The 24,719-nt window shown below is 36.9% G+C and overlaps 1 protein-coding gene across 3 annotated transcripts in view; it reads right to left on the reverse strand.

Moving 5' to 3' along the window:
* The window catches only part of SH3GL2 (SH3 domain containing GRB2 like 2, endophilin A1), a 169,172-nt gene that overhangs the window by 65,650 nt on the left and 78,803 nt on the right, over positions 1–24,719 (reverse strand). The window lies entirely within an intron of this gene.

Consider the following 24,719-nt stretch of genomic DNA (forward strand, 5'->3'; position numbering starts at 1 on the left):
TAAAAATGACCAGTTTAGACAGCTGTACATTTTTAATTTCGAAGACTACTGGGTTTTTTTAGAAGTTACACTTAGAAAATTGAGGATTAAGGCCTTTGTTTTTATTTCTCACATTTCCTCATATTTCATTTTACCTCAATTATCAAAAGAATGCTAGAAAGTCAATTTCTTATTTCTTTTGTTCTCTCCCAACTCCGAAGTGGCAAAAGACCATGCAGTTTTTCTTTGCGGTGTTGTCCTGACACTGTTAATTTCTTTGTGAGAAGAAATGTTAAATTATAATCTTAGAGCCAAGCAGAGTAAATTAAAATATATTTCCTTCTATTGATAAACTACAAATTCATATCTACCTTGTCAATGATGATTTTGTTTATTTCAGACAATCACAACTTTACAAATAGGGTACTCAACATATTAAAAATATATGCAAGTTTTTGTAATTAAGTAATAGAAATAAAAGGAAAATTCTACTTATTAAAAAAGATATATGATTTATAGTTTATTTTACACAGTAGAACAAGAAATAAAGTATAGAGAGGATTCTTCACATAGTACTATAATGTGAATATCGATTAGCACAAAGGCATTAAAAGTTTCAAATATATTGAGAAAGACATGAATCTGACTCCAAAAGCTTAACCTTATATTCCAGGTAAGATCTTGTTCATTCTTCATATTTATAATTTGCCAGATCATGAAAACATTGATTGGAAACAGTTCCCACAGTCTACAAATAATTAACTCACACACGTAATGCTTTAAGTTTTGGCACTGAGAACCTTATTTAGATTAGCCACTTTGGAAAAGCACATTTAATGCTAAGACAGGATAAAGTAACATTTACTATGACTGTGGGAACGAACTTGATTTTCAATTAGTTTTCCCAACAATCCTGAAGAACAGGTAGATCGCACTATTCAAATTATACTCACTAAGCTTAAAAGTAATTCCACTCCAAGTAATGCAGCCACAAAACCAGGGTCTTCAGGCATCTTTAGGCTATACTGAAGATTCTCTGAAAATAGAAACTATCTAACTCATATTTTTGACTCCTCACATTATAAATTCCTGATAAACAGCAGACACTCAGAAGTGGGTAGAGGCAAGGCTGGGAGAACAAACACAGGGTCAGAGGCAGGACAAGACTTACTGTCCTCCTATCACAGGCCCACTCCCCCACCAGCGTTTCTCCAAGTGGGAGCCACCTGTACTAGAGTTACCAGGAGCTAATTTCAAGTACACTGCAGCAGCTTCCCACTCCCCCAACACCCACCAAGCGGCTAAATCAGAACATTTGGAGCTGGGGTCTGGGAATCTGCATTTTTAACAGGCTCGCCAAGTGTAAGAAATGCTGCCATATTGTGGCAAACCCTGCCCTCTGCATTGAGTCCCATCAATACATAGTTCTTCCTCTTGTTTCCATTTATGATATTGCTGGCAAAGTCATGAGATGCTTGAAAAATCACGATGAGAAGCTCTAACACCCTGTGAGGGAGGCACAGAGTGACCTAACTGCTACAAAATCATGATAGCTGAATTTTGCCACTGCTTTCTTCTGCTTCTCCATATGGCAAAAGCTGAAGTATTACCATCACCATCTGGAGTTTTAAACAATAAAGCATCAGTCGAGATTTACAGTGCCCCTAGCTTGCAAGATCTGAATTCACAGAAAAATTCACTGAGTATAATTGTCTTTTACAAGCCCTAATCGCAAATAACCTGTAATAGCAGGAGGAAAAATAAACTTATTGGCATGTTTCTGGCCCCCTGTGGGCACCATCACATATCCAAACTCATTAATTATGTGGAACCCAGAGGTTTCAAACAGAATCTTCAAACTGAAAAGGTCAGAGGCATAACAGGCTTCAGAAAAAAATAATGGGGACAGATCAACTGTTGGTATATCTTTCACTACTGTTAATAATACCAAACACACTTACAGTCTTTTCTAGTGTATAAGCTACACTTCAGGTATCTTAATTAATTTGATCCTCTCTAAAATCCTGGAAAGGGCCTAGCATACTTTGCACACATCTATTAAGAGGACTTTTTATCTCTCTGCTGCATCATTTGACTTCTCTTCTCCCGATGAGTTTCTAGGAAGCAAAGACAGTATATTCTGCATCTTTAGCATCTAGCATGGTGTCTCTCTTATTAAAGAAGTTGCTCACAGATTCAGGAATCTTTTTTTTTTTAAACAAATACCACTTTCTGGGAGATGAGCCAACAGAGGCTCAGAGAGATCGAGGTATTTATCCTGGAGAGATGACCTGGGAAGAAAGCAGGCATGAAGCCCTCAAATGTGACTGGGACTACTGTGTGGGAAAGGAATAGACTAATTCCACATGACATCTCTAAATCTAGATGGAAATTAGTGGAAGACAGATTTCAGCTCATATAAGTAAGATGTTTCCAACCATGAGAAACATCTAAGGTAGGAGATGTGTTCTTTAAAAAGGAGAGTTGCCCAACATGGGGAAGGCTAGGAGAAACTGTACAGAAGGGGTTTTATGAATCTGCTGGATGATCAACCACACAACCTGTAGAGTCCCATCCAACTAGAAGACTCCTTGAGTCTGTGCCATGAGAAAACTCACACAGCTGGTCACTGAGAAAGGATGAGAGTCTCAGCCTTATATCACTGTTCCCACTGAACCGCAATGGATGCCTCTGAAAACATTTATGTAACAGGTTCTGACAATTAAAAAGTATCCTATCAGACTTCAGTTCCAGTGCAAGATCGGGTGAGAAGGTCTGATTTATTCTCTAGCCTGAAACCAACCAATCAACTATATGATATGTATCTACAAAGCATATGCCTGATAAAGGCCTTGTATTCATAAAAATAAGCAAGTCCAAGAACTCAACAAGAAAATAACTCAATAAAGAAATGGGCAAAAGATGTGAAAATACACATCATCAAAAAAAAAATACAAGAATGGCAAATAAACACCTAAAAAGATGTTCAGCCTCATTAGTCAATCGAGAAATATACATTAAAACCACAATTCAGTAATACTAAATACATACTAGAATGACTAAAATTAAAAAGCCTGCCACACCAAGTGCTGGTGAGAATGTGGAGCAACAGATTCTCTCATATATTGCTGCTGGGGTGTAAAATGGAACAACCACTTTGTAAAACGGGTTGCGAGTTTCCTAAAAACCTAAGCAAGAAACTACTATATGATCCAGCTATTCCAGTCCTTGATTTACTCAAGAGAAAAAAAGTATATATTCCTATAAAAACTTGTAATGAATATTCATAGCAGCTTTATTTGTAATACCCCCAAACTGGAAGCAACCCAAATACCCATCAACAGGTGGATATGGATAAACAAACTGCAGTATGTCCACACAATGGAATACTATTTGGCAGCATAAAGGAATGAACTATTCAGACATAAACATGGATGAATCCCAAAGTAATTATGCCGACTGAAAGAATTCAGACAAAATAGTATATCCTGTATAATTACAGTTATATAAAACTCTAAAAATGTAAAGTAATCTACACTAAGAGAAAGAGTATCAATGGAAGCCTGGAAGACAGAGCTGGGGTGAAAGGGAATGATTATCAAGGGGCCTGAGAAAAATCTGGGGGGGGGGTGGATACACTCACTTTCTGGATTTCATAGATGGTTTCATGGATGTACACAAGTGTCAATGGAGGAAAAGAGGCTGATGACACATGGCCCACTTGAATGTCACACTACCAGAAAGAGGCTAACACCCAGAGTGTCTCTCTACTGAAGAGTATTATGCATCTGCGCATGGAATGGGCCTTTGATTTTATGAACTCACCACATGGAAATATGTTCTTGCATCTGATACGATTTCTTGATTAAAGGTATAATAAACTCCTGTTTTACACTCATACATACACCAAAACTGGTTTCACTGTCTAATGAAAAGATATTAGAAGAGTACTTCAGCATGCAGTTAAACCTGATAAAAGATTATGGATAATGGTTTTCCTGAAGCAAGAACTCAAACTAAGATAAATGACAGTTTCTAACTGTGCACACTAGATGATTTGCTGGATTTTCTCTTTTTTAATTCTGTCAGTCTTTATGGAAAAGAAAAATGTCAGATTTTCCAAAAAGGTTCTGGCTTTCCACATTGCACTAACACCAGAAAAAAAGAAAAAAAAAACTGTCACAGATCACATTATTGGGCTTTTTGTTGATGAGTTGGGTCTCAAAGGGGACTGGTGCCCTCAGCCCAGACCAGGTCACTGTAAAGGAGTGACCTCTCACAAGTAAGACACAAGTAAACCAAGCAAGCTTCTTCCACGCCAAATGCATTCTCCACGGACCCTACATAAACAAGCCCCGGGAAACATTTCAACCTGCATAATCAGGAATTATAGATCAGCAGGATCTCTGGGCTAAACACTTTACCTACATTAGAAACAAGTGTTTTGATAGGAGTAAGAATCATGGCAGCAGGAAATACACTGAAAAATTAAAGTATATCAAGGCCACAGAATCAATTTCTGAACATGGAGAAAAACTCCAGCTTGGTCAGTGAGCACTCAGAATTAACATACACTGGTGCTAGAAGTGGAATTCTTCTTGCGTTACACTTAAAAAGCCTAAAATTCAGTTTTTCAGTTCTAGTGAAATCTATGGTAACCAAGAACCTCAAATGCACTTCAAATTTCCTTAGACCTAAATCTTGTTTTCAGGTTGGATTTGCATAGCCTAATTTCTTAAATGGGGCCATGCAGACAGCCTTTAAATAGCACTTTTAAAACTGATCTCAGAAGTGGGCCTCTTTCACAGAGCAAATCGGCAGCACAACAGAGGACATTCATTATCTGAGCTACATGAGGGTGAGTAAAGTGGTCTGTAGAGCCACTAGGGAGACCTGACCATTGTGATCGTGGTTAAGGCACATTTAATTTATGAGCACAATGCAATACAATCATACGTATTTGCTAACCATATACTTGATGGGTTTCTAAGAAAGTCAAGATCTAATAGGTCCATCCTCAAATTTTACCTCTTTTAAAGCCCAAGTCAGAATATTTTCGAACTGGAATTGTTCTTCTCTAGGGTTCCTAAATTATTCAAGATAGAGTTTCTCTAAGAAGAAAACATCTGCCATGAAACAGGGAGGGCCAAGATGAGTCAAGCTCAAAAAAGAAAATGTATGAAATATGACACATCAGTTAAGATGAAGCAAAATTCAGCACCACTGGTTATGAAAAAAACAAACAACAACAAACAAATCTCAAGGATAAAGGAAACTGGAGAAAAACTATTTAAAAAGAATAAAGGGGTGGAGGTGGTGACAACAATGTCAAGAAGCAAAGATGGCCACGAGGGGAAGAAAGAGGACAAGGCACCAAGAATAATCCGGACTGGAGGGACAGACCGTTCCCGACCCATCTCAGAGGCCCTGAGGCAGCCCTGAGTCACAGAACATCTGGAATGGACATGCCCAGAGATAAAGAGCTGCTGAACTATCTCTGCACACTCCATTCAATAAAATGGGGACAGGCTGCAGAAAATCCACATGCTTCCAAGAGGACAACTGTGAAAATATGTCTCTCCAGGGATCACCCAGTATTTGGAATGTAAAGAGTATGTGATGAGTATGTGTGAGATCGTGTATGTCTATGGGGTTACTTTATTGCCTGTTTGTGGTGGGACAGGATTCTGATTATCAATAGCAAGTGGAACAGACTTAGGCTGTGCTTTCTATCTTAGGGGTAAGGATTTCGTGGTAAGCTCTAATACCTGTAAAGTAAATGCCTGGTGTCAGTGAGAACTCACTCTCCTCTGGCTAAAACATATGTATATACTCTTCAGAAGGTGAACAATTTTCCACATCAGTGGATGACTGAAATGAAATATTTACATTTAATCTGAGCTTCTGTTCATAAACACAACAAGTTCACAAAAGAGACTGTGTAACATAAACTCAGTGTAACACAGTAAGATACAGGTAGCTCATAGAGAATGCTATAAGGTGCCACCAGCTCACCAATGTTTTGTCTGCATTTGTCCTTCAATTACACAGCTTTCAAATACACAAAGGACAACAAACAGCCCTGGAGAGTTGAGATCTGAAATTAAATGCCCCTAGAGGGTACACACTGATATTACAAACACGTTCTGCATAGCCCCAAGAGGCAGACTCGGAACCAAGAGATGAGAACTAGAAAGCATCTTCAGCTCAGCTTCAAGGTACGACACAATGTGAGGGACTAGCTGAGAATAACAGTTACTGAATTCTCATAACAGCCTAATGAGGTTACAATAAAGAAATGAAGGATCAGAGAGGTGAGGGTCTTGCCCAAGACAACAGAGCACAAGTCTTACAGTCAGGACACAGAAATCTACTAAAAAGCCAAGGTTCTTTCTGTCATTCTAGCTGCCCTCATAAGTTTCTGGTCTTTAGGGTGGGTCAACCAGGTTGGCTGACCACTCAACAACAGTGTAGGGGCTTTATATGTCAAGTGGTTGTACACAAATGTTGCGTAAAAGTCTCTTTCTACCTTGAGATGCTACGATTCTCTTACCAAAGCGCACTGACTGAACTTCCTTTCAACACTTACTATATTGTGGAGGCAAAAATCCTTCAGCAGCTTTCTCTAGCCTTCTCTGGCTCTTCATTAAGTCTCTCCTACATGGGAAACGGGATTTTTTTTTTAATCATTGTTCATTTGAATGTATGAGGTTAGCCTTAGACATCAGGAAGAAAGGGACAAATGATGAAGAGTCAGGTAACCTGAGCTGCCCACCTATGACAGGTCTGATGCTGGGAGGGTAAAAAAAAAGATGCAGATCTTTCTTCGTAAATAAAACTTTCCAATAACACAAAAGAAATTAGAATGAAGACATGAACCGCATGTGCCATATAAATGAACACACGAAAGATTAAATGCACTGCATTCATTTATTTTTATGATGTAGATAAATGACCATAAAAGTTCACCAGGGTAAGAAAAGACAGGAGGAAAGTAAGTGAGCTATGTGTTTCTTTAGGAATAGCAATTGCTCCTGCTGCATCTGGCAGCAACTTAGAGCATCACAGGCAATGTGGAGAAAAAGTTTAAATTAAAAGCCCATAAAAACACACTCATGTCTGCCATGCCCTACTGAAATGCACACATTCTAAGGAAATGAAGAGAATTAATCTAAAGGTATGAAAAGAAGTGTGATCCTGTAAAAAAGGACATAGCCATGAGGACTGGGAGACCTGGAATCCAGGCCCTACTGAGTGGCCTCCAATGAATCCTTTAGCTACTCTGGAATAGGAAGGGGTAAATTCTCAAATAATACATTTCTAAGTTTCACTTAAAATCTGAAATCTATTGACAAACTGGATGAAGCTGGCACATGTTCTTCTAAACAGTCACATCCATTTTAAAAATGAAATTTATTATGATTATCAAAATTCAACCTAGATCAGTCTCACAATTAGTTGGTCTCACAGCATCTTAAATATCTTCATGAAAAGAGGTTCTCTTAGTCTAGCTGTTTAAAAAGAGTAATATTTTTTATTGTTTTTTTTTCTGAGCTACAACATCCTTAAAATATTTCCACACTCAAAGAATGTGGCTGATCTTCATTTGGGGAAGGGTCAGGAATTCGGGAGGCAGTCAGGCTACGTCCACATTTCATCTGGGTTGAGTCTTCTCTCAAGAGCTTGAGGGTCCTGCCAATGCCTAGTGTATACACACCTTGAAGGACTGAGTGGAGACTGCTGGGTTGTCATCTGTCATAGTCCTAAGCAACTTCTAAGGCCAGGATGCAGCAACTGGCTGCATTCAGGTCAGAGCAAGATCCAGGATTAACAAAAGGATAACCAAGTGACATAACAAGCTACTGCAAGGCATTAACTGATTCAAGATCATCTGAAACACTGCCAGGGGGTAGCGTCTAAATTTAGTTTAACGGGAATTTCTGCAGCATATTCCTTCTCTTTTTATTTTTTCTAATATTTCCAAAGCCACAGAATATGCCTTGTATATATGTATGTGTGTGTGTGTGTGTGTGTGCGCGTGTGTGTATATATATATACATATATATATATCTGTGTTTATATATATGTAAATATTGCTACAAGATTCATTTTCCTTTGCCTTTAACATAATCATGGATACTAAGGAATCATTAATTTTTTGTTATTATAATGGTATTTTAATGTGTTTTTTAAAAGGCTTTCTATATACACATACACGTGAGCACACATACCTACATACACAGATATTTTTTTGGGTGAGAGGATGTGATAGCAAAAATTAGCTTCAAAATAAACAGGATTAGACATGTGTTGATAAGATTGAAATTAGGGGATGGGCACATGAGGGTGTATTATGCTTTTTTCCTAACTCTTCCATTTGTTTAAATCTTTCCATGACCCTACTGTGGCATTTCTGCCATGCACCATGATTTCTTTTTATGTAGATGTGCACATTGTTTCTTTCTCTTATAGCTTTTGGGTTTGGAGTCATAATCAGGCTATTGGTTAAATTCCTCCACAGCTTCCTCTTGTGCTTTTATGGTTTTGTTTAGAAGCATTTAAATCTTTATTCCATTAGGTATTTGTCCTGGTATAAGATATGAGCTATGAATCCAACCTTTTACCATGAGGACTACCCATTTTTCCCAGTAACATTTATTGAATTAACTATCCTGTCTTCACTGATATGAAATACCACCTGTATCTTGTATTAAATTCCCATATGTGCCGGGACATTATTCTTGTCTACTGATCTGTTTCTTAATGAACCAGTACATGCTGTTTTAAATACTAAAAATTTCAAAATATGTTTTAGTATCTGTCAGGGCTGGTTCTTCCTTATGATTCTTCTTTGTATTTTCTTAAGCTCATTTGATTATTTCTCCACATAACTTATGAAAATTTTAAAATACATCATTTTTACGTGTATCACACTACATTTATAATTTAATCTTGGTAAAACTGATAACTATGATGCTGAGTCCTTTCATCCAAAAAAAAAAAAAGGTATGTTTTTCTGTCTCTTATGTCTTCTTCTAAGGAAGAGCTTTACTTTATTTAACTTTAAGATTAAAATTTTTATTCCTATTCTTTGACGCTACTTTAAATGATGTCTTTTCTTCCACTATATCCTCTAACTGGTGGTTGTCTCTGTGTAAACTATTTCTGTATGTTAATAATTCTGTATGTTAAAATGAATGTGCTTATTGTTTGCAATGTTTTTCTACTTGATCCCATAAAGTTTTCTAGGTATGTAATCATATCAGATAATAGTGAAGATTGAACTGTCTCTTTCAATTTCTATATTCCTACTTTTTTTTTCCTTGTTGAGCTTTGGATGACAAAGTACCTCCAGAACAAAGTTAAGCAATACTCTTATTCCTGCCTCTAATGGGAATATTTTAATATTTCAGCATGATGCTGGTTTGTCAGGTATCATGAGGCAGATTCAGGAAGCATTAATCTATTTCTATTAAGAATTATTGAAATGGTTACTGAATGGTATCAAATGTCTTTATAACTTCTGGAAATAATTACATATGTCTCCTTAGACCTAATACAACAAAATGTATTAGCAGCCTCCTAATATTAAGCCATCACTAAGCTTGAATAAGACCTTGGAAAAAGACCAACTTGATTTCTCCCCCAATATTCTGCTACATTAAAAACTTGAAAATAACAGTACAAGGATTATCTATATACATATTATCTTAATTTTTAAAATGAACAATTCTGCATATTTGTTTTATGTGTGTATATATATCACACACTCATTTACTTTTCTTTTTTGCTTAACCACGTAAAAGCAAATTCCAACTGTGACCCTTCACCCCAAATATTTTACTAAGTATCTCCTAAGAATAAGCACATTGTCTCCAATAATCACATACACTACAGCACTTAAAAAAAATAATGTCCTAATATCATCCATGTCTCGTCCATAGCTGTGATTTGCTTAGACAGCCTCAGAGTATCTTTTAAACTCACTTTTCCAAAACACCAAGAATAGTTAATGGGTGACATTTAGTTTTTACACCTTTCTAGTCTTTCAGTTCTGAAATGTTTCCATGACACTGATTTTTTTTTTCTCTCCATGACACTGATTTTTTTTTTTTAAACAAACCAGGCCAGTTGTTTTGGAGAATGTTACAAACTTCAGATGCATCAAACTGTTTTCTGATGGTGTCACTTAACTTGTTCCTCTATCTACATTTTTTGAAATCTCAAAGGTAGGTGCAAAGGCTTAATTAATCCAGGTTAATTATTTTTCTGAAGACTGCTTCCTAGGTGACGATATTTGCTTCATGTTACGTCACATCAGAAGGCATACATGTCAGGACTATTATCAATGCTCAGTTTGATCCCTTGGTTAAAGTAGTCATCTCCAGGTTTCTCCACGAAAGGGACTTAACAGGAAAGGACTTGCCCCAAGGGCAGGCACACACCAGCAAAAGGAGACACAGCTGAAAAGTTCATCTGTCTCTTTAAGGCAAGCCTTGGGGACAAGCTCATCTGCACTCTGCTTGACATGGTTTTGATCTTAAAAACCATTTGCCTAGCATCTTTATACCATATGTTGAAGTCCTCAGAGTTTGACTCAAAATATCAGAGTAAGTGTTTCTTTATCTGTGAAATATCTAAGAATCCATATGGTCTTGTCACGAACAAAATTTTAACATGGGCCTTTGTAATATTTAGGAGACCCTTCCAACCAAAAGTACAGAATATATGACATTTTCCAAAGAAGAGGGGTAAAGTAAAGAGAAAAGATGAAAAATTTGAAATGGCAAGTGAATCCGGCTAAAGAACAAAAGGTAGACAGTAATTGGTAATCTTTAGAAAAAACAACAAAGACAGACTCAGAAATCAGTACTGGCTAACCTAACTTTACCTAACCATCGGGAAATCACAGAAAAAGAAGGTCAAGTGAGAAAGCTCTAAAAACTTCACAGTTCCGCTCAGTTTTCAGCTCACAGCTGGGTTTCAGGATGTTGCTTTAAGAAATTTTAATTGGAATTCTTGAACTTAAATTTATTTTACTGGGTAAATCATAGGTATATGAAAAACCACAATTTAAAAAGTCATATATACCCAGCAGACTGAGAGAAATACAGCCACATCATCATATACGATGAAAGAATATGAGATAAATTAGTACATCCTCTAAATCCAAGTAGGTTGACACAATCACTTCAAAAGAAACTAATAAAAAGAAAGAAGGAAAAACAGTAAATCCCTAACAGATGGATCCTGAACACATAGGGGAACTCAAGTTCTCTAAATATAATTTTGCCGATGTGTGTGTCCATATGTCCTCCTTTGGAGATTGTGGTAGCCAGAACTATTCTCTTCTCTCACAGCAGCAAATTTGACAATGCAGAGCACTCCTGTGCACTCTCATTGGGAGTGTAACTTAGTGCATCTATTCTGGAATGCAAATTTGCAACATGGGTCAAAATTTAATAGGTTTATTTTTTGATCCAGCAACATGACCCTGGATATTAAGTTTAAAGAAACAACTGAATAGGGCATTCATTGTGACATAATTAAAACAAATGCTGGCAATGACCTAAATGTTCACCATCAGTTGACTGGCTAAACAAATGATAGTACAGGTCATCAATGAAGTTGTATGTAACACATACAATGGGTGAGACACTGAACGAGCCAAGCTGCCCTTGTTCAAAGAGCTACACGGCCTCTGCTGGGAGTTTAAGCTCAGGGCACAATACAGTGAAACAGGAAAGCACTGCTGGACAGCCACGTTGGACAGCCATGTGGGCCAGCATTCATCATGGCAGGAGGCCTAAGGGGGCAAGGACAGCCGCAGGAGACAGATGACGGCTCTTCAAGCCAACCTCAGTGAATTTCCTCTTTGGACTGTGTAAACCTGAGGTGGGGGAGAGAGGAAAGGTTATCCCTGAAGGGTATCCGGAAATTCCCATCAATCTGGCAAGTGTGTATGTCAGTTGGTTTTAATTTAGTTTGGAGAAGTACAAAATGTGACCACTTGTTTCCCTCACCTTGAATGTTATGAAACAGTTTATGCTGGCTGCACAGAAGCCTAATATCTTCACCAAATGATTAACAGAGAATCAATCATTTACATATGGAAATATTTCAGGGGAATTTTAGCTTTTTTCCCACACAAGCCATTCTGATTCTTTTTTAAACAATTTGCATGTACTATATACCTTAAGGAAAAGAACAAAAACTGATGAAACATCTAACTTTTCTTCAAGGTCAGAAACATCTTTCACTGTATTTGTGAAACAGGAACAGGAGCCTGAAGTACAATTTAGTCCAACTTCTTTACATATGCAGAACCAATGCCAGAGAGTTTGTTAAATGACCTGCCCAGCATCGTTTCATCCATCCAATTTAAACTTGTATTTTTCCTTTTCTTCTCTCACCATTACTCAATACTTATCAGCTTTGGCTGATGAAATTTCACCTCTTGATACAAAATTTCAGCTTTGGCTGATGAAATTTCCTTACTTTATCTAAAGTCTGGGATTCAGAATCATTCCAACATAAACTTATTCACACAGACAAAAAAATAAAAATAAAAACTTCCTAAGGACTTTCTGCTGGTTCTCTCCCATTCATGAAGACCTTCCAGGAATCTATCTACTCTATTCCATTCTCTCTCCCTCCCTCCCCTTCTTTCTCTCCCTCTCTCTCTCTCTCTCACACACACACAGCTGTGAGGAAAGTCTTCCCTTTCATCAATCTCCTAGAACTGTACACCATAAAGGTTCTTCAACAACCACACTGCATTTCCCCACATAGACTTCCCACATTTCCCCATAACTCTTGTCCAGTATTCTAACTTAACAATGACCTCAAGGCCTTTGTTTCTCTGTCCGACATAAAAGGTTAAAGGCTATGGAGCACAGGGATTAGGCTGGTTTTCAATCCAATTCCATTTCTATATGGACCGAAAACAGTGGCTGGTTTCAATAATGTTCAAAAATGTCACCAGTTACATTTTACGTTCCTGGGGCCACTGGAGACAGGAAAGCTCATGTATTTGTATAGTCCAAAACTTAGAGTAGGTCTGGAAGGCTCTCTATCTCCCAAACTGATGTGAGGAGCAGTAATCACCGACAACATGGCTTGGATTATTTTATGAGGCAGACATTGAGAGTCTGAAGGCATCAAGTTTTAGACAAGGCAACTGAAACCCAGAGAGGTTAAGGTATTGACCAAAGCTATAAGCAAAGAGCTGTATCTGGAGTTGAGTCCATGTCTCCGAGTCTTCCTATGCAGGATTCTATTAAAGTAAATAATCTTCATCTTTAAGTTCTTCCAGGATCCTCTAGGGAAGTACTTGGTCAAATGTATTTGAGGCTGACGATAGAATCCTACACACCAGCCATGGAACAACAGTAGGGGTGAAAAAGAGTAAGCACAGAGAGACAGAATGCAGAGAATGAATGCTTTTCAAATTCTAATAGCCCATTTCCAGATTCTGGAGATTCAACACCAATTGACATTACTTCTTCCTTTCAAACATCATGACAATAGAGCATATGATAAGATAAGAAGAAAGCAGGGGAAGCAACCCAGGCCACATAAGGAGATCTGAGTTACAACTCCTAATAGTTTCTTCATTTGTGAAACTGGGATATTCAAAGCCTCACTGATCTATTTCAAGCTCAGCAGTCAAAAAGACTGAGAAGAAATGATGGGGATTCCTTGACGAAATCATTAACAGAAATTATGCACCAGGGGATTTGTAATGAAGCTGCAGAATTGTTTATGCCAGATGACTAAAAATGTTGCTTTGAATTCCTCAGGATATATTAGGAACACAAAAGCTGGGACTGGCTACTACTCTGATTGGAGTTTATACAGAAATTCATTTGAGGATGAGCCCAAGCTGAAAATGGATAGCCAGCTATGAACATGGAAAAGAGTGGATTGTCTGTACAGCTTTTAGCAGTGCACCTGCCCACCTCTGAGTGTCTGCAACCCAGTTTCCACATCCCACGTGTACTCTCTAGCACCTCTGTGGGGTACCTGTCAGCCTGTGACAGCATCAAAGTTCCAACTGGACTTAGTGTATCCCCCTAATGGTCCTTCCCTTCTTCTATATAAAACTTTTAAAATCAGCTGTTACATCTGCAAGAGACACTGAGGCTTCTGTATGTTCTTCTTCTCAAAACCACCGTAAAATGAGCACAAGTCCAAGAAAGTAAAGGAAGGTAAACAGTCATGGAGACACCGTGCAAAGATACATGAAGGTCAATTTTAGTTTCAGCATCCACACAAAAGATGTGAGGGGGAAGAAGAACCAAAAAACGCAGTCAAGGACCCACATCCTTGAGAGTCAAGTGACCATTTTTCTACTGTGATACAAGTAAGCATTCTTTCTTTTTCCTTTTGTTTACAAAGCTGTTTTGTTCATAGCTAGTTATCTTCAAAATTTTCAAATTTGAAATCAACATTATAAAATACAAATGCAACAGCAACCTGTGGTTAAAATATCCTTCTTTGAGTTACAAAGCTAGCTTTAAAAGATATCTTCTTTAAAAAAAAAAAAATGTCTTCTTAATTTCAGTAATGTGGGCACTGAGAGGGACTTGGGGTTACACAGGGCCTCCGTGAAGGGGAAGAAGTCATGTGACTCAGACCAGAATGCTCAACAACTGAGACCACAGCACTGCTCTGGCTAAAACTAAGATACTTGCCTCTTCCTGGTCTAGTGTCCCCCTCCCCCCACCCCACACCCAGCAAGTCAAGATGCCTTTTAAAAATGCAACATCAATACAAAAAGGCCCCCATTACTTATGAAGGTCAGATTTAAGAAATGACCTTCAATTCCCCACCAATTTCTTCAGATAAAATACCATTCTCTCCAATTTTAGAGCCATCCAGATATTTTGTTTTTCATAATGTTTCCATTTAAAAAAAAATCTGAATAGCTTTTTCTTTGCTTATTCTTGCCAAGAAGAAATCCTCCTCTAGCTCTCTAAACAAAGGCCAACCTGGCTGGAAAACGGACTGTGATTATGTAACTGCCATTTGACCCACCACTACCACCCGGAGCATCAGGACACAAAGGGCTTTTGACAGAGAAAGTCAGAGGCTCCAGGGGAGCACACAGCGAATTCAGACACCACCTGCTTACAGAAAGTTTCCATCTGCAGCAGTATGTTGAGACCCAAGCAAACGTGACACCAGAAACCTTACTGACTCAGTGAAAATAATCCAATTACCACACCGTATGTGTGCAGAGGAGAGGAGGTAGGTAAAGTTTCTAACCTCTTAGAAATAAAGATCTCCAATATTTACTGATACCTCAGGCATCTAATCTACTGTGTATCAAGCAGAAAGAAGCTCGCGGGATCCCTCAGTTCCTCTCCCATCCTTCATCATGTGCCTGTCACCCTAAGAAGGTAGAGGGGAATTGCATTTCACTTTGAGAAAATGAAAAGATTTTGGTAAAATGTTGAGCTAAGAGATAGATACTTCTGAAAGTTTCAGAATTTTCACCCACTAAGGAAAGCTGTGAAAAAACAGCCAGGGGAGAGAATAAGATGATATTTCTTATTATCTGTTTTCTAATTATTTTCTTCCTCTTCCTCTGTATTCCTTCTAGTAATCTTTGCTTGCCTCTTTCTCCTGTAGCAATTTGTGGCCATTTTTCTATTTTTTCTTATTTATTTTACAGCATTCTAAATTTTGTATTAGATTTCCTCAAAATTCAACATGATTGCTGTGAAAGGTATCATGGAAGTGCTGCCTGCCTTACTCATTCCCTACAAAAAAAAAAAAGTAGTCCAGTCCATAACCACTGTTAGCAAACACTTTAGTAAGATCTATGAATATGAAGTTTGGTATTTAACCCAATAATTTTAAGACCTCAGAGTAACACCTTAGGGAAATCTTCATCTCTACTTTACTGGCACAAAGAAATCTAAAGAGAACACACTTGCTTGACCTAGAGATGGATATTTTTATTTCCAACTGTCACATACTTACAATATTCACATCCTCAAATATTTGCTTTTTTTCCTCCCCTGGCTTTAGCTGTACTATGTCAGTTGACAGAAAGAAAAAAAAAGTGACATTTCATAAATTGAATTCTGGAGGCTAATGATAGTCAATACTGTTGAGTTGGTAGAGACACATCATGCCTCGTAGATGGCAAATCCAGGATTATGGTATAAAAATGCAATAGTTGCTTTTAGAATAAAACACTTGAGAAATGCCCAAGAAAAAAAAGAACTAATGTTTTCTTTATTAGTATAAAAATGGGCAGTCAACACCAGACTCTTGGTACCTTCCAAAATGTACTCCTGTCTCCTTTCTTACCAGGATTTTTCCTTTCTAAATAACATGAAAGTTTCCAACTAGCTAAAAAAGAGAGCTGTTGCCAATGGACATTCTCAAATCTTGAGAAAGAGTAGACCTAGAAGAAAGTAGTAAAATGAAAGCTAATATATACTTCATATAAGTTCAGTTCATTAATAAGCATCCTCGATTTCCATTATATATTCAATAATAAACTCTTCTATCAACAGATATTAAATTATCATAAAAATTCTGACCAAGATATAAGTAGTTAATGTTATCCCAAATATACTGATGTTCAGTGCCTATCCTGAGAGCCAAATGAGATCCTTCTCCCATGAATGACTTTTCCATGCATTCCACTCACTGCCTGCTTGTTTCACCCAGCAGGGAACACATCAAGTTCTTAGCAACTTCAGTTCAATTCTTGAAAAACAGTAATATCTAGAGAGAAAATTCTAAATTTTCACATGGCAATTCTGCTGTCCTCTTATAAGTGTGTGGAGACGCTCTTGTACAAAATGATAGGATAAGAAGCATTTTGTTTCTTTGAAGGGCCTTTACACCACTCATATTGTACCAAACAAAACAAAACAAAAAATATTACCTCTATCCTCATTTTACTCAGAATCAATGGCAACTCCTAAAAAGTAGAAATTCTGTATTTAGTTCATCTCTTTGTTTTTTTTCACACATCTAATACAATCAAAGGAGTATCCATTAGGTTTCTTACTATTAGGATTTCTGCTGCAAATTTCCAAAACTTGTTATCAAGTCCCAAGTAGCCAAGATTTTTTTTTTAAATGTCTTAATTTTAATGGGCTACTGCCCATTGAAACCATTGACATGGTTCAACAGTATTAAAACAACAACAGTATAAAAAAAAGTATACAGTACTTATGAACATCAATGCAAAAATCCTCAACAATGTATGAGCAAGCTGAATCTACCAATATATAAAATATGTATATATTTTACCTCAGGTATGCAAGGCTACTCAACATTCAAAAATAAACTAATGTAATACATCACATCAATAGGTTAAAGAAGAAAAATGACATGATCATATCAATAGATGTATAAAAAGCATTTCACAAAATGCAACACCCATTGAAAACTCTCAGCAGGCTAGGAATGGAGGGGAACTTCAACTGGATAAAGCATATCCACACATAGACTCACAAGCCCTACAGTTAACACCATACTTAAAGTTGAGAAACTAGAAGTTTTTTCACTAAAATCAAGTACAAAGCAAGGATGTCTCCAATCACCATTCCTTTTCAACAATGTACAGGAAGTCCTAGCTAAAGCAATAAGACCAAAAAGAAAAAAGAAATAAAAGGTACACAGATTAGGAAGGAAAAAAATAAAACTGTCTTTGTTTATAGATGACATGATTGTCTCTGTAGACAATCAAAAAGAATCAACAAACAAACTCCTCGAACTAATAAGCAATTATAGCAAGGTTGCATGATAAAAGTTATTACATAAAAATCAACTTCCTTCCTATATACGAGCAATGAACAATAGATTTTGAAATTAAAAACACAATGCCACTTATATTAGCCCACCCCAAAAAATAAATACTTAGGTATAATTATAACAAAATATGCAGAAGACCTGTTTGAGGAAAGTCATAAAATCCTGATGAAAGAAACCAAGAAGAATTAAATAAACCAAGAGATATTTCATATTCCTGGACAGGAAGACTCAATATTGTCAAAATGTCCGTTTTCCCCAACTTGGTCAACAGAGTCAATGCATTCCCAGTTCAAATCCCAGGAAGTTATTTTGTGGATATCAACAAATTGTTTCTGAAGCTCACATGAAGAGGCAAAAGACGCAGAACAGCTAACCCAATACTGAAGGAGAATAAAGAAGCTGAACACTACTCAAGACTTACTATAAAGTAAGTAACAGTGCGGTACTGATAAAAGAGTAAACAATGGAACAAAACAGAAGGCCCAGAAACAGACCCACATAAATACAGTCACCTAATCTTTGGCAAAGGAGCAAAGACAATATGAATGGAGTAAAGACAGTCTTTTCAACAAATGGTGATGGAACAACTAGATATCTAGATGCAAAAAGATGAATCCAAACACAGACCTTACACCCTTCACAAAAAATCACCTCAAACGAATCACAGACCTGAATATGAGATGCAAAACTATAAAATTCCTAGATGGTAACATAAGATAAAGTCTAGAAAACCTTGAGTATGGCGATGACTTCTTCACATTAATTGTTCTGAGACATCCAATACGGGACTGTGAGTGTCCTAGAGTGATAAATTAAGAGTGTTACTTCAGATGATGAATTTGTTTGGGAATGTCTGCAGAAAGACTTCACTGCAACAGAAGGAGCAAACAATAGAAAAAGACCCCTTGTAGTGCAATCGTTAATACCCTACTGATGGACTCTTTAAAATGAGACCACTGAGTCAAGGAACTGGAAGGCTCTTTGCTGGTTCTGCTTCTGGGGAGAACCCTGACTGACAGAGATAACAAGCATATATAACTCTTACAAACCATCAAAGCTTCAACCAGGTACTAGGCTCAAGGAAAACTCTAAAGTCACAGGCAAACCTAGGGATTGAAACACACAGATGATTTACAATGGTCAGTTCAGTTCAATGTGGCTGAGACCAGATCCTTAATCTTCATTTTCATGGGTATTTAAATCTTGGCAGTGAGGAGTAATAAGAACATCAACAGATATGTCTTCTTTCTTTCTGTTTCATTTTGAAAGATACTTTTGATGTATATAAGATGCTGGGTTGACAATTCATTCTTTGAGCTTGCCTAATATTGATCAAAATCTATTCTTATCTCTGTTCTGTATTTAATGTGTCTTTTTTCTCTGGCTACTTTTGAAATTTTGGGGTTTTTTTTTAATAGTTTTGAATATGGTGTGTGCGTGCGTGTGTGTGTGTGAGATATTCATCCTGCTTGCTATTTACTGAGCTTCTTGGATCTGTAATTTTAGAAAATCTGCCATTATCCTTTCAATTATTTTTTCTGTTCTATTTACTCTCTTCTCATTCTGGGATTCTAATTACACATATGCTGGTTGTTGTCTAATTGTCTAATTACACAACCTGATGTTGTCCCAAAGCTCTTAAAGGCTCTAATTTTCTTGGTTTTGTATTTAACTCTTTTTCTCTTTCTGTTTTGGGAAATTTCTTTTGACTCATCTTCAAGTACACTAATTATTCCTTCTGCTGTAATCAGCAGTACCAAGGAGCTGCCCAAGGCATTTTCATCTCTGTAACTGTCACCTCTAGCACTTTCATTTTTTCATTTCACTCTTTCTTATAATATGCACCTATTTACTGAAACTCCTCATCTGTTATGCATATTGTCCACTATTTCCACTAGAACCTTTAACATACTGATCATAGTTATTCTGTTTTTTTTGTTTGCTTATTTTTATCTAACCCACCAAGCTGAAGGGTTTTTATTTGTTTTTGTTTTTGTTTTTGTTTTATTGCTTTCCTTACTCTCAGGACTATAGGGCATCTTATATTTAATTTTTTTAACTGAGGTATAATTGACATATAACATTACATCAGTTTCAGATGTACAACATGATTTGATGTTTGTTTATAATGCAAAATAATAACCACAATAGATCTAATTGACATCCCATCACCATATATGGTTACAATTTTTTTCCTTATAATGAGGACTTTTAAGATCTCTCCTAGCAACTCTCAAACATGCAACACAGTATTAACTATAGTCATTATGCTGCACATTAAATCCTCATAAAAATATTTTATAACTGGAAGTTTATACCTTTTGATTCACTTCATCCATTGCTCCCACCCCCGACCCCAACCCTCTGCCTCTGAAAAACATCAAACTATTCTGTATCTATTAGCTTGTGGGTGGTTTGTTGTTGTGGTTGTTTTAACTCAACATATAAGTGAGATCATATATTATTTGTCTTTCTTTGTCTGAATTAGGTCACTTAGCAAAATGCTCTCAAGGCCCATTCATACTGCTGCAAATGGCAGGATTTCATTCTTTTTTATGACTGAACAGCATTCCAGTGTGTGTGTGTGTGGCATTTTCTTTGTCCATTCTTCCACAGACTTAGGTTGTTTCCATATCTTGGCTTTTGAAAATACTGCTGCAATGAACATGGGGGTGCATATATCTTTTCAAATTAGGTTATTTTCTTCAGATAAATACCCAGAAATCAAACTGCTGGATCATACAATAGTTCTATTCTTAAATTTCTGAGGAAACTCCATACTGTTTTCCATAGTGGCTGCACCAATTTACATTCCCATCAGCAGTACACAGGGCTTCCCTTTTCTCTACATTCTCATCAACACATTTCTTGTCAGTTAGATAACAGCCATTCTAATAGGTATGAGATTGTGATTTTAATTTGCATTTTCCTGATGATTAGTGATATTGAGCATCTTTTCAAGTACTTGTTGGACAGCTGTATGCCTTCTTTGGAAAAATGTCTATTCAGATCAACTGCCGATTTTTAAAACACATTGTTTGCTTTTAGGTTATTGAGTTGCATGAATTTTTTACATATTTTGGATACCAACCTGTTATTAGATACATGATTAGGAAATACTTTCTCCTATTCAGATGTTCTTTCATTTTTTTTGATGATTTCCTTTGCTGTGCAAAAAGCTTATTAGTCTGATATAGTCCTATTTGTGTTTATTTTTACTTTTGTTGCCTTTGCTTTTGGACTCAGATCTCCAAAAACTCACTGTCAAGACTGATGTCAAGGAGCTTACTGTTTATATTTTCTTCTAGAAGATTTGTGGTTTCAGGACCTACATTCAAGTCTTTAATCCATTTGAGTTAAATTTTTGTGTATGGTGAAAGATAGTGGTCTAGTTTCATTCTTTCACATGTAGCTATATACTTTTCCCAACATCACTTATTAAAGAGGCTGACCCTTCCCCATTGTATATTTTTGGCTCCTTTGTTGTAAATTAATTAACCATACATACATGAGTTTATTTCTGGGCTCTCTGTTGATCTGTGTGCCTTTTTATTTCAATATCATACTGTTTAGATTACTATAACCTTGCAATATAGTTTGAAATCAGGAAGTGTAATGCCTACAGCTTTGCTCTTCCATCTTGAGATTACTTTGAGTATTCAGTATCATTTGTGGTTCTATAACATAAGTGCACCTAAATATATAAAATGCTACCTCTTAGAACTGATCCAAAGCAGATGAGTTTTGCAAAGGAAGAGCATATTATCTCACATTTGATACCAAGTTTCCTTAACTGAAGAGTCAGACTTTCTAGTGACACAAACATGTGTCACAGGAAAGCCTACAGCCAGTGTAGAAATACACTTTTTTTTTTTGATTAAGTGAGAGAGGACAGCACAAGGGGAGCAAAGGAAAAAAGAAAAAAATCATTAACTGATAACATTACCAGGATGTCACTCACTGTTCCTACAACGCAGGCTTCCAATCCTGTACTGATTACACTAAGGCATTTTTTTGCCATTTCTCTCTTTCTCCTTATGTTTAATGATTTGTGGTACTTGCCATCATAAGTTCCTACCAATTTTTCACCCATTTTAATGAAGTTACTTTTAGATTCCTAAGAGCTTGTAGAAGCAGCTGTGGCTGAAAGATTTGGTGTGAGTTGTGTGAAATAATGTGTTCACTTAACACATTACAGGAACCACTGCAGACCCTAAAATAAGTGCTTGGTGGAAGGTTATAAACTGCTAAAGCCTTCTAACTGACAATATTTCAAAGCATTCACTAGAAAACTCAGTATCGAAATATCACCTGCATAATGTCAGAGAACTGCATCCCTGAAAAATTATCCAATCCTTATTGTATGCAGAAAGGTCAAACATAAGCCAAAACCAAGATTATTTAGTGAATGTGAACATGGCGGTGGGCAAAAAAGAAAACAATGAACAAATTCCAGAGTGTGCACAAATGGGCACAGATGAATCTTCTCAGGAAAATCAGTTAAAATCTTCACAGAGAATACATTTGTACATAAACGTGGTACTTAGAAGACAGATGCTCATGCTCACCCCACAGAAATCCCTGAGTCCACAGGGATGGCTAAAGGCAACTGAGGAAAGGGGAGCCTCTTCCATTAGTCACTCTGGGAAGGAACCAAGACAGAGGAGTTAAGGTATTTGGCACATAAGGTGGGAAGGCCAATAAGAGAACTTGGGGAAGAAACAGGGAGGCAGAAGTATGGAAAAAAGCAATAGAAAAAAAAAAAAAAAGAAAGGAAACTAGGGACGGATGGAAGAGCAAGCTGAGCAAGGACCTGTTACATCTCAGGCATTCTCACTTAACCCCATTTACTCAATGCAGATGGGACCATGGTTCTCATTTGAAGAGAACAAACCTAAGCTGTGAAAATGGTATTGAGACTACATAGGAAAATGTCATTTTCAGAGATGCACAATTATTTATTATGGAAGAAAATGTAATGAAGTCTGTGATATACTGTTCAAATTTGGGGCAAAAATAATTCTCTCCATTCTAAATGCTCAATTATTTCCATAGTAAAGTTGGGGGGAAAGAAAAGAAAAAAGGAGAAGACACCAGAGACTAAGATCAGGAATTAGGGTTAAATGCAGAGATTTATGTTTTCCAGACATAACACAGGGCCTGGTGAACCGAACAGTCCCTAAACTAGAATGCATTTCTCTCCTTTCTTCTAACCAAACCTTTTACATTCTCTCACTCTCTAGCTCCCTGAGGTATACACAGAGCTTCTATGTACTCTGAGAAAAATCAATGAGATAAATCCAACATGCAAGTAAAAGTTTTAGGATTTTTATTGGGTTTTACTGGTCATCCGTGAAGCAAATCCAACATACAATTAAAGCTTTAGCATTTCTAGGAGGGTATTACTGATAACATGTCCATCAACAGATGACTGGATAAAGAAGATGTGGTACATGTATACAATGGAACACTACTCAGCCATAAAAAAGAATAAAATAATGCCATTTGCAGCAATATGGATGGACCTGAAGATCATCATTGTAAGTGAAGTGGGCCAGAAAGAGAAAGAAAAATGCCATATGACATCACTTATATGAGGAATCTAAAAAACAGTAATAATAATAAGGACACAAATGAACTATTTATTATCTATAACTTAGATAATTGATTTCTTGACTATGTGTAAAGACATCTGACTGTCCTTTATGATTGGATTACCACATTCTGTTGATTCCTATTTTGTGGTTGGCTTTATTCCTTTGATAACTATGTAAGTCTAAAAAGATAAAGCTCTAATCTGTTCTTAGAAACAATGATCAGTACATACATGTAAACTAAAAAAAGTGCAGTATACTGTATATATGTATTTACATGCAATATAATGTACATGTGCAGTTGAACTGTAACAACTCTACCTAATAAAACTGAAAACAGAAAAAATGCAAATCCACAGGGGAAAAAAAGCAATACTAGACACAGCTTGTCTACATCCTTAAAGCACTTTTATCTACTGCTCCCTCTCTTGTAGCAAAGAATTTTGAAGTTTCACAGAAAAAAAAAAACTCTATACAACTTAAAGAACTCTGTAATTAGCTCATTCTTTTCAGATAGATACTGACATTACCCAGATGCTTATATTCACATGTATGGGTATTTCCTTGGCTTTAAATGAGGTTCCCAAATAATGACTCAACTAAATTTGCAAGGCGGAGTGCTTGAATTCATTCTCCCTTTGAAATAAGGTCATAAATGGCTGTTAAAAGCTCAAGTCAGCCAACAACAGCTCATTATAACTCACAATGTAACTGCACAAGCATCACTATTTTAGCTATCAGTTCACATTTCTATTTCAGGAAAGATGTTCACAGTGGGAGGCAGACAGCTATATATTATATCATTCTCTAACTTTTCTGTATACATAAAATATTTCTTAATTGGAAAAAGATAATTCACTGCCTAAGTATTTATTGAAATCCTGCCCAAGTAAAAAATCTGATATACTCCATGAAGTACACCAATGTTTATTAATGCTCTTTCTAAATGCAAGACAAAGATGACCTACTAAAGAAGGAAGTAAGCCATACAAGATGTAAATCGTGTAAGATGACTACTCAGAAGTAATACAATGTGCAAAAAGGACCAAAAGTAGAGAAGTCAATCCAGTTCTAACAAGGAATACTGTGCAGATATAAACTCCTCCCATCCCTGTATGCACATGCCTTTGCAATGTGACATGATCACTCTTTCCACCACAAGTGAGCCTCATGCCATGAATCTGGGCTGGCCTGCTGACTTGCTCTAAGCTAAAAATGTGACAGAGAAGCCACCATGGCACTTCTGGGCCTGCAGCTTCCACCCTCACTTTAGTGCAGCCCTGAGACCACCACATAAGGAAGCCTGGGCAAGTTGTTTGGAGGATGAGAGGGAGGCAGAGCTGACAGCCAAACATGTGAGTG

This window comes from Vicugna pacos, chromosome 4 (assembly GCF_048564905.1).
Source record: "Vicugna pacos chromosome 4, VicPac4, whole genome shotgun sequence".
In the NCBI taxonomy this organism is placed as follows: domain Eukaryota; kingdom Metazoa; phylum Chordata; class Mammalia; order Artiodactyla; family Camelidae; genus Vicugna; species Vicugna pacos.